This window comes from Triticum dicoccoides, chromosome 7A, assembly GCF_002162155.2.
Source record: "Triticum dicoccoides isolate Atlit2015 ecotype Zavitan chromosome 7A, WEW_v2.0, whole genome shotgun sequence".
Lineage (NCBI taxonomy): Eukaryota > Viridiplantae > Streptophyta > Magnoliopsida > Poales > Poaceae > Triticum > Triticum dicoccoides.
In genome coordinates, this window is record NC_041392.1 from 13,041,139 (window position 1) to 13,047,565 (window position 6,427).

Consider the following 6,427-nt stretch of genomic DNA (forward strand, 5'->3'; position numbering starts at 1 on the left):
AGCTTGGTCGGTAGAGTGAGTCTGCAGTAGACGTCTAGACGAGGCTAATCCGTCCGGCTTGCCTTATTTTGGCTTCTTCTGCAGTATTTTTCTCTCACAACAAATCTGCCGTATCAATCTGCACGCAGCATTTTTCTCTCACAATAAATCTGCCGTACAAATCAGCAGAAGATCTGCCGAACAGATCAGCAGAAGACACATAGCATCCTAACAGTTAGTTGAAACTTTGCCTTGGTAGCCTGCCGTACCATGTGATGCTTGAAATTTCATGCTACTGGCAGAGATGAGCCGAATACCCTGTCCTTTGCCTTGGTAGCCTGCAATTCAAAACAGGAAGGGAAAGAGATGTCACCCTGGCTAGGCTAGACTCTATATATTGCAGCGTCCTGGTAGAATTTTGTTGGTGTTCAGTAATCTCTACTTACTTCCATGCTCCAGTCTATGGTCCATGTGACAGATGCAAACAAGAGCACTTTGATGAGGCTGCCGCAGACGATGCCGAGCCAAAGGCCCTGTTGGGAGAAGAACATCATCAGCATCTAAGTTGAGAGATGATCATGTCCTTTCACTATACTACATTCAAAGTTTTTCTTTTGCAGATGACAAGTGTTGAGCTTGGTAGAGTTTACCATTCCATTGAGATGGAAGACAAACGCAAGCAGCACCGCCATAGGGATGCCTGCCAAGTAGAACGCGCCGAGGTTCACCGTGGCGCCGATCTTTTGCTTGCCGCAGCCCGTGAGCACGCCTGAGAGAGATCCGTGAAGACCATCTATGAAGAAAGATATCCCAAGAACCGGCAGCATCTTGGCAATGTATGCCACGACCTCCGGCTCGTTGCTGTACATGTACCCCCAAACGTGGCGTAGCAGGGTCATGCCCAAGGTCAGGACGAAGCCTAGGAACAAGGCGATGCACACGACTACCCTCGTTGCCAACTTTGCTGCCTGAGGCTGTCCGGCACCAAGTTCGTTGGAAACGCGCGTGCTGTGGGGTGAAGAAACCAGGCGATCAGCCGATCAAATTTCCAGCAGTGTAATTCTTGTAGGTATTGAGTGGTACTCCCGCTGTAAACTAATATAAGAGCGTTTAGATTACTACTTTAGTGATCTAAACGCTCTTATATTAGTTTACGAAGGGAGTAGCAGATAGTAGTAAGTTACCTCACAGAATAACCAAGCCCCGATGGTATCATGAAGAGAAGAATCCCAGTGTTAAGGCTGCAGAATAATTGAACACTCTGTTAGGTTAGCTAGATCGAAGATGTGTCCTTACTCCTTAATTTCTGAAGCTTGATGTGGGGCTATACCAAATTGACAGCACTGAAGTCTCCAGCTAAGGGTTGGGCAGAAGACCAGACAGCAGCACAAGTGTTTCGAAAGCCCACCACTCCAAGCTGCACCCAAAAATTGACATTGTTTCTATCAAGTGGTGCCTGTTTTTGAAGATTTTTTAAAAGTTTTCACCTGTAACATGTAAATGAAATCCGGGTGTATGGTCTATTGCGCAACAAAACAGCCTACGTTTTTCTTTTCTTTTTTTTTTGAATCTGGGTGAGTATTTTTGAGGATCAGTTGCCTTACATACCAGATCATCATCGCAGAGGGCACGGCGAGATCGGCGAATTTGCGCAGATCCTTAAACCCCTCCATGGAGAACCCGTTCCACGTGTTCCTGCAGGAGCTCGACAGCCTGACGTACAGGGACAGCATCACCAGGTTCACGGCGTACGAGATGGCGTTGCTGAGCGCGGCTCCTTTGGCACCCATGCCGGCCTTGAACACGAGCGCCCAGCACACGGCGAGGTGGCAGAGTGCCGCGGCGGCCGAGCTGGCCGTCACGGGCAGGACGAGGCTCTGCGCCTGCAGGAACCGGACGTGGCACTGCAGCGGCACGCTCACGGCAAGCGACGGGATGAGCCACCGCGCGTAGGCGCCGGCCTCGGCGGCGATGCGCGGGTCCTGGCCGAGGAGCACCAGGATCCGGCCGGTGTGCGCCCAGACGACGGCGATGGGGACGCAGGTGAGCCCGAGCACCACCATGGCGCGCTGCTTGTAGACGCCGAGCAGGTGGTGCTGCCGCGCGCCGTACGCCTGCCCGCACAGCGTGTCCAGCGCAGTCGCCATGCCGATCTGCGACACCCATTGCTCATGCATGCCAAGCAAGAGTCAGAACAGAGCCCAGTTCTTCATTCTTGAAGAGAGTGTGTGTATGATGAGAGAGAGTAGGGAAATGGGCCTACGATGATACTGAAGCCGGTGACGCTGGCGACGGAGTTGGCGAGGGAGGCGCCCGCGAGGGGAAGCTCGCCGAGGTGGCCGACGAACATGAGGGACATTATGTTGATGATGTTCTGCAGCAAGCAGCTGGTGATCATCGGCCCGGCGAGGCGAACCAGCCGCTTCGCCTCGGCCGCGGCGAGGCCCTGCCGGCACCATTCGTCCGCCGCCGGGAGCAGCGGCTCCGTGTCTTGCTTGTGGTCCATTGCCGGGTGAATCTCTGATCTCTTGCTCCCGCTGGGGTTGACTTGGAGGAGGAGACAGCGAACGTGCGGGACACAAGGACCGCGTTGTAGGGCAGGGTGTGGTACTGTGCTCGTTTGACTTTTTTTTTAGCATCAGTACAAACACAAGCGCTCATATACACGCGCATCTGCTCTGGAAAAGTCCTCCCCTCCCTCGCGCTGCCCTCCCCAGGGCGGCTCGAGGGCGCCTAGGGTTTCCCGGCGCCGCCCCTCTCCATCCTCCCTCCCTCCCTTGCCGTCACCCGAGGCAGGCACCGGGCAGCGCCTGTGCGGCGGCCGATGAAGGTGGCGGCAAGGTCTCCGTCGCTTCTCTCTCGAGAAGGACTCCGGATCCAGGGCGGCGGCCTTGGCGGCGAGGCGGCGCCGTCTCCGGCTGGCGGCGTGCGCGGGTGGTGCGGGCCGGCTTCCTCGGCTGCTCGGGCGGCGAGGAGCAGGCGGATTGCGGCCGTGGGGCGGCGAGGTCATCCTCCCTCCGCTCCAGATCTGAAGGTCCGGCTCTCCTCTCCCCTCTCTGCTCTCTGCCTCCGCTGGCTTGGTCGATTTGGGGCCTCTGGCCGCTGGATCCGGTGCCGGCGGGGTGCACCCCAAACTGGTGGTGTGGGTCGAGCCCGGGGGAAACCCCTGTTTGGTCTTCTCCAGCACGGCGGCGGCGGCGCCTTTTGGCGTCGTTCTACTCCCTGGAGTCGCCGTTGTGGGCTCCTCTCCACACCCCGGCCAAGGCTCCCGGGCGAAAGCTCGAATCCCTGTTGGATGGGCGGCGGCGGCGCCAGGTGCGTCGTGCCCTTCTTGGAGGCGCCGCCTAGGGAAGATTGGCGCTTTGGGGTTGCGTGCAGCAGCTGGTAGGTGGGCGGCTGGTGTCCATCGAGTCCCTGTGGCTCGGTAGCTCCTTCACTCCGGCAACTCTTCCGGCGGCTTACCCTCTACGATTGGCCGCCTTCGGTGTCTGCGGTGTTGCTGTTGTGTGTGCTCCGACCTGTGGTCGTGCTCCGTGGCGGGCCCAGTCTCGAGACCAACCTTTGCTCAAGCTCTCGGGTGAGCGTCTCTTCATTCGACGGTGCGGCGCCTTCGAGCCTAGGCGAGGGGAAGGGATCCCTTTCGATGTTAGAGAGGGCAAGTGTTTGGATCATCTCATCTGCTGGTTTCCTCCATGTGTTCGATTCCTTGCCGGTGCTCCTCGAGGCTGCACTTGTAGCCATATTGGTGCCTTGTCGTAGTGGGGCTTATCCTCAACTAGCAGTTCTTCATAGTTCATCTTCTGTTTGCTGGTTGTTGGAGTAGCGTTGTAAGCTGTTCTTGCAGCCCCCTTGTATCGTTTGGCCGATGTGGTGTGGTGTTCTTGTTTCTTGTATTCCTGGCCGGTTGATGGCTTTGTTAATTCAAAGCCGGGCTCTTCTTGAGCCTTCGTTCTAAAATATACACGCGCATACACTCATCCCTATGAACGCACACACGCACACCCTACCCCTATGAGCACCCCCGAGAGACTGATCCGGCATATCATCTTCAGATTTACGAAGTCACCGTAGGCGCCTCGTCGTCGACGGGAACGTCTCCTCCCACTGAAAGCGCATCGCCGAAAATCCTGAAATAAATCCAGGAATAATACGAGCACCAGGATTTGAACCCTGGTGGGTTGGGGATACCACTGTCCACCTAACCAACTCAACCACAGGTTGATTCGCTATTGTGCTCGTTTGACTTGAGATATATGGGCGGGCCAATGGGATCACGTGACCTTTTCGGAGCTTTCAAGTTTCATGACTGGTTGAACTTGTGTCATCTTGGGGACGTATATAATCTCATGGTACCGTCACTTGCGTTATTAGACTAGCCATAATGGAGAGTAATGTATACTAGTAACATACACATATCTCTAGACTATATTACTACCTTTAGACTAGCCATAGTAGAAGTAATTTCAGCAGTAACATCGAGTCCAACTCAATAAATTTGCTTATGTGGCAATGAGTTAATGAGGAGAGAGATACTTTGAGTAACTTAGCTAGTTACTGTAACATCACATGTCCAAACGCAATATGAGTCTATAACCTGATAAATGAGGCTTTGCATGTTACCATATTTATGTTACTACCCAATATGAAAAGTAGTAACATAGTCTAGGGATATGTGTATGTTACTAGTGTATGTTACTCTCCATTGTGGCGAGTACATAGATTTAAAAGATTACAAATTAGAACCCTGAAAATCTATTACCATGTATACTAAGGAGATACGAATCATCGATATACTTGTAGCAAATTGTCACTGAGAGGACGGGAACTCGTGCGGTCCCTCCTCGCGGATAGCGGATACAGATATGAGCCGTTTCTGGCCAACGCATTGGTGACATGTGCGCAAGAGCAGGCAGCCAGCTGTGTAGAGACTCGAGTCTTGACTCACAAGCGAGGAGCGATCAACAATGGATGGATTCGGCCGTACGTTGAGAGGGATGGTGGTCTTTCACGTTTCCCAGCCAAACAGCAGAATGGGTCAAGCCATATGTCTCTTATAATGTAATACAGTATACATACAGGATCACACCCTCCCCCCAAGTCTGGGCCGTAAGCGGTCGGCACTCCCACCTAGGCCTAGAGTGTGCCTTGATTGTAGCCACATTTTTTGGGTACTCAACTATGCCAGACTGAACTAAAGAAAAAATGGTGAGGATAGAGAAGTCTCATCTTGATCCGTACAAAAATTTATGGCATGACACCAATGATGAATAGTAGTGAAGTTCCAACAACTTTCAATCCCGAATACTAGTCGTATGTCATGTGTGCATATATAAGGCTCCATCTTCACCAAAATACTAGCATGAAGCTCTACTACTCAAAACAGTTTTCTGCCACACAGTCAAATAGTAGGCAGATGAGAGACTAAAATAACAGTAATGGATTAGAGAGACAAGAGAAGACTATAAGAAAAATGTGGAAAAAGCAGTGGGGAGTAGGAGGCATTGGGACAAAGAGAACCAACAGACTAAGTTAGTGAGTGACAAGATCTCATCACCAAGTGCCAGTTGTAGTAGATTGCACGAGACCGATCTGGAAGGATAGCTGGAGCAGCCTCTTCTCATAGAAACATCCAGAATTATGGAACGGTATCTGAGATGCGTGGCAACCAAAGGCTAAATTTGACGGGACAAGTTGTGCTATAACACATTGTGCTCGGAGGTGCAAATGCAGTGTTGTTGGATTTTATGGCTGTACCTGGTAAGTTGAATGGACTAGCTTGGTGTTTCTACTTTTTAGAGCATCTCCAGCCGTTGAGCCTCCCAGAAGGCAATTTTTTCGCCGCTTGGGGTGCTGCCGGCGAAAATTTTGGCCCCAGCCGTGGCCACCCGCAAGCGTCCAGGCCGCGCCCTCCCGACCGCTCGTCGAGGCTGCGGTAGGAGGCGGCCGGCACGGCCACCCAGTCCACGGAGTGGCATGCGTAGGACTCCGCAGCGCATTTGCAGATGCGGATGGCGTCGTTGGCACGCACGGGCGCCCGGTCACCCGCTGCTCCCCTCCTCGAACGCGTCGAGCGCCGCGGCCGGAGCGGCGAGGACGCGGGGAGGCGAGCTCGGCCGGAGCAGCGAGGAGGCGGGCGGCGAGCGCGGCAGGGGCGGCCCGACGAGGCAGGGCGCGAGGAGGCGGGCGGCGAGCGGGGAGAGAGGCGAGGAAAAGTCAGGAGATTCTTTTTTGCATGTGAGTGGGCCTGCAGGAGGAGAGAGAGAGAGGGGGGGGGAGAGGCTGATATGTGGGGTTCACCCATGGAAAAAGCAGTGCCGGTGGTCCCAAGTGCCCCACGATGGGCTGGGTGTGGGCTGAAGTCGCCGGGGCTATTTTTGCTCCAATCCGGCGAAAAACAATGACTTGAGGGCGTGAGTGGGACGTTTTTTCCCGCCGGCGTCCAAAAAGT

The 6,427-nt window shown here is 54.0% G+C and overlaps 1 pseudogene; it reads right to left on the reverse strand.

The window, feature by feature from the left end:
- Window positions 1-218: 218 nt before the first annotated feature.
- LOC119331916 lies at window positions 219-2,530 on the reverse strand (annotated as a pseudogene).
- Window positions 2,531-6,427: the final 3,897 nt, after the last annotated feature.